This window comes from Leuresthes tenuis, unplaced genomic scaffold (genome assembly GCF_036924035.1).
Source record: "Leuresthes tenuis unplaced genomic scaffold, fLeuTen1.0.hap1 SCAF_17, whole genome shotgun sequence".
Classification (NCBI taxonomy): domain Eukaryota; kingdom Metazoa; phylum Chordata; class Actinopteri; order Atheriniformes; family Atherinopsidae; genus Leuresthes; species Leuresthes tenuis.
Window position 1 is genome coordinate 29,877,698 of NW_027325371.1, and position 12,866 is coordinate 29,890,563.

General features: G+C 42.5%; 2 non-coding genes across 2 annotated transcripts; both read left to right on the forward strand.

Moving 5' to 3' along the window:
• The first annotated feature begins 1,188 nt into the window (after positions 1 to 1,188).
• LOC140274299 (U5 spliceosomal RNA) lies at positions 1,189 to 1,302 on the forward strand. The gene has a single exon (XR_011908265.1). It is a non-coding gene; the product is annotated as a U5 spliceosomal RNA (small nuclear RNA).
• An 11,145-nt stretch (positions 1,303 to 12,447) lies between these two features.
• LOC140274300 (U5 spliceosomal RNA) lies at positions 12,448 to 12,561 on the forward strand. Its single transcript, XR_011908266.1, has one exon. It is a non-coding gene; the product is annotated as a U5 spliceosomal RNA (small nuclear RNA).
• The last annotated feature ends 305 nt before the right edge of the window (positions 12,562 to 12,866 follow it).

Genomic DNA, 12,866 nt, shown 5'->3' on the forward strand with positions numbered 1-12,866 from the left:
GTTGGACATTCACACCTTCTTACAGCAGAACACCTCCGCTCCCTGTTTTGATTATGTATGGTTTGACATTCGCACCTTCTCTCACCCGCCTTTTACTATGGTCGGCCATTCACAGCTTCCTCTCCACCATACTTGTATGGTGGGATATTCACACCCACTTGCATCCGAAGAGCTCCGCTTCCGCTTTTGATGGGAACTGACAACATAAGAAGTCCGGACATACTTTGATAGTATATGAATAAGTGGGTAGCTACTGACAAGCATTAAGCATGTCACACAGCCCAAACATATAACATTTCAGGACACACCACACAGTTAACAACCACAGTGAAGCGTGTCAAAGCCCAAACATGTAACATTCAACAGGACACTTACACAACACATTCAAATCAAACAGTCAGACAACATACAAGAACATATACCCCAGCCGGCATTGCTCCCTGCCTATTTTCGTACAGCACACTATGTGTGCGCACACCTTTATTCACAAACTCTTCAACTTATACTCTTTTACCGAAGCTGCTACAGCTCGATTGGCCGAATACCCTTTGATCCTATTTCGGTGAATTTGACATCTGCCTTACATATAACAGATTAGCGGTTTAGCAGTTTTAATTTAGTTTGAGTGAAGGAATTCATTTTATAGCAAAATCCGAAATCGTGAAGAACTCATGAAAGTAAGCTTATTCTCGGATTCCTGAAACTTTAGATTTGCTCTTTCTTTTACTGCAAAGTACAACGTTGTTTTTTTTGTTTAAATCTTTCTAGACATGGTAAATATTAAGGACAAAGCAGTTTTCACATAGTTTGAGTGAAGGAATTCATTTTATAGATAAAATCCCAAGAGTCTGCTGAGAAAAGAGAGTGAATGCGAAGTAGACTTTAACACGGCTATGGGAGCGAGCCGAGTGTGGGCTAACCAGGAGAATTGCTTGAAAGAAACGCGACCCCGAATGAGCGGTCAGAAAAAAGCCTCAATACGGGATTCTCGTGGTGTTTTTGTTGCTGCCTTGTCTTTTGCACAGAGTAAAAGACAAGGCAGCCATCGAATAGGGCCCGATTGTTCCTACTTGGTCAGCCGAGGAGCAAGGGGGGGGGGAGCAAGCGTCTCAACCAAGCAAAGCTCACCATGGGGAAGGTGGCTATGCCAACAAGCCTGATGCCCTGCTCCCGCAGTGACGGATAATCGTACTCTGGTTTCTCTTCATAACGTACAAGTCTTTCGCCTTTTACTAAAGATTTCTGTGGAGAGCAGCACTAATGAGTTGTTTCTATTTTTGGCAGGCTTTACCTTTGCGGGTGAAGCCCTTTCTGTCTGTGCAAAAGAAATCTTGTTACTGTGCAGAGTGACTTCTCTGAGTAGAGTCGCCTTACTTGTTGCGACTGTGCCGATGTTCGAAGCTGGAGTGCAAAGTTGTTGCTTGAATGGTGCTTGCTGGAGCGTGCGGGAGTGCAAAGTTATACCATTTAAAAGGGCTGAAGAGTGCTCAGTGCAGCGGGTGGGCGACACTCTGGCCACCTTGAAAACCGAGGTTACATCCACTACCAGGGGCAGCCCAAGTTCTGCCGCAAGTGTGGTGACCATGGGCACCTGGTTGAGGCTTGTACCAAGGTGTTATGTGGGAAGAGCAGAGAAATTGGGCAAACTTTTGGAGAGTGTCCAAATGGCAGGAAATGTAATCTCTGTGGAGAATTAAATCACCTCTTCAGAGATTGCCCTAAATCTTTTGCCAACAAATTAAAGACGGTAAAGCCACAGTCAAGCCAACAAAGAGAAGGACCAAAGGTGGCAGTTGGTGAACAAAGTGAAGAGGTTGACCCAATAAATTCAAACTTCCCGCCAAAAGCTTGGATTGGAAGTGAGGAGCAAAAAGGGGAGGGGCCTGTAGAGGCCTCACCACTCAGTGTTGAAGTCTGTGAGAATTCACAGGCAGAGGGTGGAGCTACGCTAAATGAGGAGGAAGAGCAGACAGGTGAGTCTAGTGAAGATACTCACCTCCCCGAAGGTCAACAGAAGGTCAATTTGTTGATAGGCATTCATTTATTTCTTCACTTCTGATGAAGTTTCAACAATAAACAACAAACTTTGTATTATTAGAAAGAACCAGAATCATTCTTCAGGAATCCGAAAATAAGCTCTATTTTATGAGTTATGCACGAATTCGGATTCTCCCTATAAAACGAATTCATTAACTCAAACCAAGTTAAGACTGCTTTGTCCTTCATATTTATTCATGTCTAATCAAGTTTCAACGATAAACAACGTTGTACTTTGTAGAATGAGAAAGAACTTCTTCAGCAATAAGCATCTCTCGACATATGACGAAGTACAGATTTTGCTATAAAATTAATTCCTTCTATCAGCCTGACTTAAAACTGTTTGTCCTCCTTATTTATCCACTTCAAATCAAGTTTCAACAAATAAAAAAAAGTTGTAGTTTGAGAAAGTACAACTTAATCTTCAGCAATCAGTATAAAAAGAGGTGCAAATGCCAACCATACATACCTACAAGGTGGAGCGGAAGTATTCAGCTGCAAGTAGGTGTGAATGTTCGACTATAATTTGTAAAAAGCGGGTAAGAAAAGGTTCGAATGCCCGACTATATATTAACAAAAGCGGGAGGAGAGGTCTTCGGATGAGAGTGGGTGAGAATTTCCAACCATAATCTATAAAATACGGTGAAAAAAAATATGTGAATGCCTCATAGAACACTAAAAGCGGAAGTGTTCGGCTGCAAGAAGGTGTGAATGTCCGACTATATTTGGTGAAAAGCAGGTGAAGCAAGGTCTGAATGCGCAACCTTATATCATCAAAAGCGAGATCAGAGGTGTTTGGCTGCAAGAAGGCCATAGTTTTCCAAAAGCGGGTAAGGTTCGAATGTCCGACTAAATATCAACAAAATTTGGGGCGGAGGTCTTCGGATGCAAGTGGGTGTGAATATCCCACCATACAAGTATGGTGGAGAGGAAGCTGTGAATAGCCGACCATAGTTTGGAAAAAGCGGGTAAGAAAAGGTTTGAATGCCCGAACATACAACATCAAAAGAGGGAGCGGAGGTGTTCCGCTGTACGAAGGTGTGAATGTCCGACCATACTTGGTAAAAAGCGGGTAAGAAAAGGTTAAAATACCCGACTGTACACAATCAATAGCGGGAGCGGATGTGTTCGGCTACAAGAAGATGTGAAAGTCCGACCATGGTTTGTAAAAAGCGGGTAAGAAAATGTGCGAATGTCCGACAATGTATGATCAAAAGAGAGAGCGGAGGTTTTCAGATACAAGAAGGTTTGAATGTCCCACCATAGTTTGTAAAAAGCGGGTAAGAAAAGGTTCGAATGCCCGACTATACACCATCAAAAGCGGGAGCAGAGGTGTTCCGCTGTAAGACGGTGTGAATGTCCGACCATAGTTGGTAAAAAGCGGGTAAGAAAAGGTTAAAATACCCGACTGTACACAATCAATAGCGGGAGCGGAGTTGTTCGGCTACAAGAAGGTGTGAAAGTACGACCATGGTTTGTAAAAACCGGGAAGAAAAGGCTCGAAAGCCGGACTATACACCATCAAAAAGAAGGTTTGAATGTCCATCAATAATTGCTTTAAAACAAGAAAGTAAATTTTCGAATATCAAACCGCACATGATCATAAGCGGGAGAGGAGGTGTTCGGCTGCAAGAAGGTGTGAATGTCCACCCATAATTCATGAAAAATGGGTAAAAAAAAAGGTGCGAATGCCTAACAATACATTATCAAAAGCAGGTGTGAATGTCAGATCATAATTTGTAAAAAGCTGATGAGAAAGGGTGAGAATTCCCGACTATACATCATCAAATGCGGGAGCGGAGGTGTTCGGCTCTGAGTAGGTGTGAATGTCCGACCATAATTGCTGAAGAATGTGTTAGAAAAGGTAAGAATGCTGGTCCATACATCATCAAAAGCGGGAGAGGTGGTGTTCGGCTGCAAAAAGGTGTGACTGTTCGACTAAAGTTTGTAAAAAGTGGGTAAGACAAGGTGCGAATGCCTGACAATGTATGATCAAAAGCGAGAGCGGAGGTGTTCTGCTGCAAGAAGGTCTACATGTCCATCAATAATTGCTAGAAAACATGAAAGAAACTTTTCGAAAATCAAACCGCACATGATCATAAGTGGGATAGGAGGTGTTCAGCTGCAAGGTGTGAATGTCCATCCATAATTCCTGAAAAATGGGCAAAAAAAAGGTGTGAATGCCCAACCATACATCATCAAAAGCAGGAGTGGAAGTGTTCGGCTACAAGAAGGTGTGAACGTCCAACCAAAATATGTAAAAAGAAGTTAAGAAAAGGTTCGAATATCCAACCAAACATAATCAAAAGCGGGAGCAGAGCTGTTCGACTGCAAGTAGGTGTGAATGTCAGATCATAATTTGCAAAAAGCTGATGAGAAAGGGTGAGAATGCCCGACTATACATCATCAAATGCGGGAGCGGAGTTGTTCGGCTGTGAGTAGGTGTGAATCTCCGACCATAATTGCTGAAAAATGTGTTAGAAAAGGTAAAAATGCCGGTCCATACATCATCAAAAGCGAGAGAGGTTGTGTTCGACTGCAAGTAGGTGTGAATGTCCAGCCATAATTACTCACAAACGGGTAAGAAAAGGTAGTAGCCAGACCATATATGATCAAAACAGGGAGCGGAGGTGGTTCAGCTGCAAGAAGGTTTGAATGTCAAACTAAAGTTCAAATATATTAACAAAAGCGGGAGGAGAGGTCTTCGGATGAGAGTGGTTGAAAATTTCCAACCATAATGTATAAAATGCGGTGATAAAAAGGTATGATAGAACACTAAAAGGTGGAGCGGAAGGGTTCGGCTGCAAGAAGGTGTGAATGTCCGACTATATTTGGTGAAAAGCAGGTGAAGCAAGGTCTGAATGCCCAACCTTACATAATCAAAAGCAAGATCAGAGTTGTTTGGCTGCAAGAAGGCCATAGTTTGCCAAAAGCGGGTAAGGTGCGAATGTCCGACTAAATATCAACAAAATTTGGGGCGGAGGTCTTCGTATGCAAGTGGGTCTGAATATCCCACCATACAAGTATGGTGGGTGGAGAGGAAGCTGTGAATAGCCGACCATAGTTTGGAAAAAGCGGGTAAGAAAAGGTTTGAATGCCCGAACATGCACCATCAAAAGAGGGAGCGGAGGTGTTCCGCTGTACGAAGGTGTGAATGTCCAACCATACTTGGTAAAAAGCGGGTAAGAAAAGGTTAATATACCCGACTGTACACAATCAATAGCGGGAGCGGATGTGTTCGGCTACAAGAAGGTGTGACAGTCCGACCATGGTTTGTAAAAAGCCGGTAAGAAAAGGTGCGAATGTCCGACAATGTATGATCAAAAGAGAGAGCGGAGGTTTTCGGATACACGAAAGTTTGAATGTCCTACCATAGTTTGTAAATAGCGGGTAAGAAAAGGTTCAAATGCCCGACTATACACCATAAAAAGCGGGAGCGAGGTGTTCCGCTGTAAGACGGTGTGAATGTCCGACCATAGTTGGTAAAAAGCGGGTAAGAAAAGGTTAAAATACCCGACTGTACAAAATCAATAGCGGGAGCGGAGTTGTTCGGCTACAAGACGGTGTGAAAGTACGACCATGGTTTGTAAAAAGCAGTTAAGAAAAGGTTCGAATATCCAACCAAACATAATCAAAAGCGGGAGCAGAGCTGTTCGACTGCAAGTAGGTGTGAATGTCCAGCCATAATTACTCACAAACGGGGGAAGAAAAGGTAGTATTGCCAGACCATACATGATCAAAACAGGGAGCGGAGGTTCAGCTGCAAGGTGTGAATGTCTGACTATAGTTTGTAAAAAGCGGGTAAGACAAGGTGCGTATGCCCGACAATGTATGATCAAAAGAGAGAGCGGAGGTGTTCGGCTGCAAGGTCTGAATGTCCAACCATAATTTGTAAAAACCGGGTAAGAAAAGGCTCGAAAGCCCGACTATACATCATCAAAAGCGGGAGCGGAGGTGTTCAGCTGCAAGAAGGTGTGAATGTTCGACTAAAGTTTGTAAAAAGCTGGTAAGACAAGGAGCGATGTCCCGACATTGTATGATCAAAAGCGGGAGCGGAGGTGTCCAGCTGTGAGTAGGTGTGAATGTCCGACCATAATTGCTGAAAAATGTGTTAGAAAAGGTAAGAATACTGGACCATACATCATCAAAAGCGGGAGAGGTGGAGTTCGGCTGCAAGAAGGTGTGAAAGTCCGACAATGGTTTGTAAAAAGCGGGTAAAAAAAGGTTCGAATGCCCGAATATACATCATCAAAAGCGGAAGCGGAGGTGTTCGGATGCAAGAAGGTGTGAACGTCCGACCAAAGTTTGTAAAAAGCAGTGAAAAGCGAGAAAAAGCATTTCGTGAGTTCTGCATGATTTGGGATTTTGCTTATAAAATGCATTACTTCACTCAAACTATGTTAAAACTGATTTGTCCTTCATATTTACCATGTCTAGAAATATTTAAACAAAAAAACATTCCTGATCCTTCAGTGTTGCTCTTTCTTCTACTGCAAAATACAATGTTGTTCTTTGTTGAAGTCGATCTAGACATTGATAAACATGAAGGAAAAAGCAGTTTTAACTTGGTTTGAGTGAATGAATTCATTTTATACATAAAATCCGAAATCGTGCAGAACTCATGAAAATAAGCTTATTCTCGGATTCCTAAAACTTTTGATTGGCTCTTTCTTTTACTGCAAAGTACAACGTTGTTTTTTTGTTTAAATCTATCGAGACATTGATAAATATGAAGGTAAAAGCCGTTTTAACATAGTTTGAGTGAAGGAATTGATTTTATAGATAAAATCCCAAATCATGCAGAACTCCTCAAAAGGGGCGTATGGCTTAATCACAAGTGTGGTTCTTTCTCATTCAGGGTAGTATGAGGAAGTTTATGCTTGAAATATATGTAGAAATGGGTACATATGAAATACAAAGCAGTGTTAACTTAGTTTGAGTGAAGGAATTCATTTTATACATAAAATCCCAAATCATGCAGAACGTATGAAAAGAAGCTTATTCTCGGATTCCTGATCCTTCAGTTTTGCTCTTTCTTCTACTGCAAAATACAATGTTGTTCTTTGTTGAAGTCGATCTAGACATTGATAAATATGAAGGAAAAAGCAGTTTTAACTTGGTTTGAGTGAATGAAATCATTTTATACATAAAATCCGAAATCGTGCAGAACTCATGAAAATAAGCTTATTCTCGGATTCCTAAAACTTTTGATTTGCTCTTTCTTTTATTGCAAAGTACAACGTTGTTTTTTGTTTAAATCTATCGAGACATTGATAAATATGAAGGTAAAAGCCGTTTTAACATAGTTTGAGTGAAGGAATTAATTTTATAGATAAAATCCCAAATCATGCGGAACTCCTCAAAAGGGAGGTATGGCTTAATCACAAGTGTGGCTCTTTCTCATTCAGGGTAATATGAGGAAGTTTATGCTTGAAATATATGTAGAAATGGGTACATATGAAGGACAAAGCAGTGTTAACTTAGTTTGCGTGAAGAAATTCATTTTATACATAAAATCCGAAATCGTGCAGAACTCATGAAAATAAGCTTATTCTCGGATTCCTAAAACTTTTGATTTGCACTTTCTTTTACTGCAAAGTACAACGTTGTTTTTTGTTGAAATCTATCTAGACGTTGATAAATACCAGCCGAAACTCTGCTGCCGCTTTTGATAATTTATGGTTGGGCATTCTTACCTTTTCTTACCCGCTTTTTTACAAATTATGAACTTACATTCACACCTACTTGCAGTCGAACACCTTCTCATGTGCGGTTGGGCTTTCGCACCTTTTCTTACCCATTTTTCAGTAATTATGGGTGGACATTCAGACCTTCTTGCAGCCGAAAACGTCCGCTCCTCTTTTGATCATACATTGTCGGGCATTCACACCTTGTCTTACCCGCTTTTTACAAACTTTAGTCGGACATTCAAACCTTCTTGCAGCTGAACCACCTCCGCTCCCTGTTTTGATCATATATGGTCTGGCAATAGTACCTTTTCTTACCCGTTTGTGAGTAATTATGGCTGGACATTCACACCTTCTTGCAGCCGAACACAACCTCTCCCGCTTTTGATGATATATGGTCCGGCATTCTAGTCTTTTCTAACACATTTTTCAGCAATTATGGTCGGACATTCACACCTACTCACAGACGAACACCTCCGCTCCCACATTTGATAGTGTATAGTCGGGCATTCTCACCCTTTCTCATCAGCTTTTTAAAAATTATGATCTGATATTCACACCTACTTGCAGTCGAACAGCTCTGCTCCCGCTTTTGATTATGTTTGGTTAGATATTCGAACCTTTTCTTAACTGCTTTTTACAAACTTTGTTCGGACGTTCACAATATCTTGCAGCCGAACACCTCCGCTTCCGCTTTTGATGGTGTATATTCGGGCATACGAACCTTTTCTTACCCGCTTTTTACAAACCAAGGTCGGACTTTCACACCTTCTCTTAGCTGAACAACTCCGTTCCCTCTTTTGATTGTGTACAGTCGGGTAATTTAACCTTTTCTTACCCGCTTTTTACCATCTATGGTCGGACATTCACACCGTCTTACAGCGGAACACCTCCGCTCCCTCTTTTGATGATGTATGGTTAGGCATTCGCACCTTTTCTTACCCATTTTTCAGTAATTATGGGTAGACATTCACACCTTCTTGCAGCTGAACACCTCCTCTCCCGCTTATGATCATGTGCAGTTTGATATTCGAAAATTTTCTTTCATGTTTTCTAGCAATTATTGATGGACATTCAGACCGTCTTGCAGCTGAACACCTCCGCTCCCACTTTTGATGGTGTATAGTCGGGCTTTCGAGCCTTTTCTTCCCCGGTTTTTACAAATTATGGTTGGACATTCAGACCTTCTTGCAGCCGAAAACCTCCACTCCCTCTTTTGATCATACATTGTCGGGCATTCGCACCTTTTCTTACCCGCTTTTTACAAACCATGGTCGGACTTTCACACCTTTTAGGAGCCGAACAACTCCGCTCCCGCTATTGATTGTGTACAGTCGGGTATTTTAACCTTTTCTTACCCGCTTTTTACCAACTATGGTTGGACATTCACACCTTCTTACAGCAGAACACCTCCGCTCCCTGTTTTGATTATGTATGGTTTGACATTCGCACCTTCTCTCACCCGCCTTTTACTATGGTCGGCCATTCACAGCTTCCTCTCCACCATACTTGTATGGTGGGATATTCACACCCACTTGCATCCGAAGACCTCCGCCCCAAATTTTGTTGATATTTAGTCGGACATTCGCACCTTACCCGCTTTTGGCAAACTATGGCCTTCTTGCAGCCAAACACCTCTGATCTCGCTTTTGATGATGTAAGGTTGGGCATTCAGACCTTGCTTCACCTGCTTTTCACCAAATATAGTCGGACATTCACACCTTCTTGCAGCCGAACACTTCCGCTCCACCTTTTAGTGTTCTATCACACCTTTTTTTCACCGCATTTTATACATTATGGTTGGAAATTTTCAACCACTCTCATCCGAAGACCTCTCCTCCCGCTTTTGTTAATATATTTGAACTTTAGTCGGACATTCAAACCTTCTTGCAGCTGAACCACCTCCGCTCCCTGTTTTGATCATATATGGTCTGGCAATACTACCTTTTCTTACCCGTTTGTGAGTAATTATGGCTGGACATTCACACCTACTTGCAGCCGAACACAACCTCTCTCGCTTTTGATGATGTATGGACCGGCATTCTTACCTTTTCTAACACATTTTTCAGCAATTATGGTCGGAGATTCACACCTACTCACAGCCGAACAACTCCGCTCCCGCATTTGATGGTGTATAGTCGGGCATTCTCACCCTTTCTCATCAGCTTTTTGCAAATTATGATCTGACATTCACACCTACTTGCAGTCGAACAGCTCCGCTCCCGCTTTTGATTATGTATGGTTGGATATTCGAACCTTTTCTTAACTGCTTTTTACAAACTTTGGTTGGACGTTCACACCTTCTTGTAGCCGAACACATGCACTCCTGCTTTTGATGATGTATGGTTGGGCATTCGCACCTTTTTTTTACCCATTTTTCAGGTATTATGGGTGGACATTCACACCTTCTTGCAGCTGAACACCTCCTCTCCCACTTATGATCATGTGTGGTTTGATTTTCGAAAATTTTCTTTCATGTTTTCTAGCAATTATTGATGGACATTTAGACCTTCTTGCAGCTGAACACCACCTCTCCCGATTTTGATTATGTATGGACCGGCATTTTTACCTTTTCTAACACATTTTTCAGCAATTATGGTCGGAGATTCACACCTACTCACAGCCGAACAACTCCGCTCCCGCATTTGATGGTGTATAGTCGGGCATTCTCACCCTTTCTCATCAGCTTTTTGCAAATTATGATCTGACATTCACACCTACTTGCAGTCGAACAGCTCTGCTCCCGCTTTTGATTATGTATGGTTAGATATTCGAACCTTTTCTTAACTGCTTTTTACAAACTTTGGTCGGACGTTCACAATATCTTGCAGCCGAACACCTCCGCTTCCGCTTTTGATGGTGTATATTCGGGCATACGAACCTTTTCTTACCCGCTTTTTACAAACCAAGGTCGGACTTTCACACCTTCTCTTAGCTGAACAACTCCGCTCCCTCTTTTGATTGTGTACAGTCGGGTAATTTAACCTTTTCTTACCCGCTTTTTACCATCTATGGTCGGACATTCACACCGTCTTACAGCGGAACACCTCCGCTCCCTCTTTTGATGATGTATGGTTAGGCATTCGCACCTTTTCTTACCCATTTTTCAGTAATTATGGGTAGACATTCACACCTTCTTGCAGCTGAACACCTCCTCTCCCGCTTATCATCATGTGCAGTTTGATATTCAAAAATTTTCTTTCATGTTTTCTAGCAATTATTGATGGACATTCAGACCGTCTTGCAGCTGAACACCTCCGCTCCCACTTTTGATGGTGTATAGTCGGGCTTTCGAGCCTTTTCTTCCCCGGTTTTTACAAATTATGGTTGGACATTCAGACCTTCTTGCAGCCGAAAACCTCCACTCCCTCTTTTGATCATACATTGTCGGGCTTTCGCACCTTTTCTTACCCGCTTTTTACAAACCATGGTCGGACTTTCACACCTTTTAGTAGCCGAACAACTCCGCTCCCGCTATTGATTGTGTACAGTCGGGTATTTTAACCTTTTCTTACCCGCTTTTTACCAACTATGGTTGGACATTCACACCTTCTTACAGCAGAACACCTCCGCTCCCTGTTTTGATTATGTATGGTTTGACATTCGCACCTTCTCTCACCCGCCTTTTACTATGGTCGGCCATTCACAGCTTCCTCTCCACCATACTTGTATGGTGGGATATTCACACCCACTTGCATCCGAAGAGCTCCGCTTCCGCTTTTTGATGGGAACTGACAACATAAGAAGTCCGGACATACTTTGATAGTATATGAATAAGTGGGTAGCTACTGACAAGCATTAAGCATGTCACACAGCCCAAACATATAACATTTCAGGACACACCACACAGTTAACAACCACAGTGAAGCGTGTCAAAGCCCAAACATGTAACATTCAACAGGACACTTACACAACACATTCAAATCAAACAGTCAGACAACATACAAGAACATATACCCCAGCCGGCATTGCTCCCTGCCTATTTTCGTACAGCACACTATGTGTGCGCACACCTTTATTCACAAACTCTTCAACTTATACTCTTTTACCGAAGCTGCTACAGCTCGATTGGCCGAATACCCTTTGATCCTATTTCGGTGAATTTGACATCTGCCTTACATATAACAGATTAGCGGTTTAGCAGTTTTAATTTAGTTTGAGTGAAGGAATTCATTTTATAGCAAAATCCGAAATCGTGAAGAACTCATGAAAGTAAGCTTATTCTCGGATTCCTGAAACTTTAGATTTGCTCTTTCTTTTACTGCAAAGTACAACGTTGTTTTTTTTGTTTAAATCTTTCTAGACATGGTAAATATTAAGGACAAAGCAGTTTTCACATAGTTTGAGTGAAGGAATTCATTTTATAGATAAAATCCCAAGAGTCTGCTGAGAAAGAGAGTGAATGCGAAGTAGACTTTAACACGGCTATGGGAGCGAGCCGAGTGTGCGCTAACCAGGAGAATTGCTTGAAAGAAACGCGACCCCCGAATGAGCGGTCAGAAAAAAGCCTCAATACGGGATTCTCGTGGTGTTTTTGTTGCTGCCTTGTCTTTTGCACAGAGTAAAAGACAAGGCAGCCATCGAATAGGGCCCGATTGTTCCTACTTGGTCAGCCGAGGAGCAAGGGGGGGGGGAGCAAGCGTCTCAACCAAGCAAAGCTCACCATGGGGAAGGTGGCTATGCCAACAAGCCTGATGCCCTGCTCCCGCAGTGACGGATAATCGTACTCTGGTTTCTCTTCATAACGTACAAGTCTTTCGCCTTTTACTAAAGATTTCTGTGGAGAGCAGCACTAATGAGTTGTTTCTATTTTTGGCAGGCTTTACCTTTGCGGGTGAAGCCCTTTCTGTCTGTGCAAAAGAAATCTTCTTACTGTGCAGAGTGACTTCTCTGAGTAGAGTCGCCTTACTTGTTGCGACTGTGCCGATGTTCGAAGCTGGAGTGCAAAGTTGTTGCTTGAATGGTGCTTGCTGGAGCGTGCGGGAGTGCAAAGTTATACCATTTAAAAGGGCTGAAGAGTGCTCAGTGCAGCGGGTGGGCGACACTCTGGCCACCTTGAAAACCGAGGTTACATCCACTACCAGGGCAGCCCAAGTTCTGCCGCAAGTGTGGTGAGCATGGGCACCTGGTTGAGGCTTGTAC